This window comes from Fulmarus glacialis, unplaced genomic scaffold (genome assembly GCF_000690835.1).
Source record: "Fulmarus glacialis isolate BGI_N327 unplaced genomic scaffold, ASM69083v1 scaffold41293, whole genome shotgun sequence".
Taxonomy (NCBI): domain Eukaryota; kingdom Metazoa; phylum Chordata; class Aves; order Procellariiformes; family Procellariidae; genus Fulmarus; species Fulmarus glacialis.
Window position 1 is genome coordinate 19,267 of NW_009203065.1, and position 460 is coordinate 19,726.

Genomic DNA, 460 nt, shown 5'->3' on the forward strand with positions numbered 1-460 from the left:
AGCGCCACGGAGCGGCTCTGTGGGTTAAGGCAACGAGAGCCCAGAAGCAGCTGGCTCGCTCCGAGGGATGTGTTGTCTCGCAGTGCAAACCCGCAGCACCGGAGGGAGCCGATGTCTGCTGCGCCTGGCTGTAAGGTTTCCTGATGATTTGGTTGTTTTTTTTTTTTCCCCACGCAATTTATATTTAAATTTTTTTTAAAGCTTTCTGGCAGGAAACCCCTTGCAGGACGCAGGCTGCCGTGAATAAAACAAGCGGATGATCTCAGCCCGCAGCATCCCTCCCCTCTTCCTCGGGATACTGCGGCTGGTAGGGCTGGGGCAAGGGGAGGGTGGCTCCGGGAGGGATGCTGGAGCTCGCTCCCCCCGACTCCGCCTTTATGGACCTTGCAACATGCCCTGAAGGTCAGCCTGTTTACCCAGACATTGTTTGAAGGGGGCCGAGGGAGGCGATTAGCCCGCC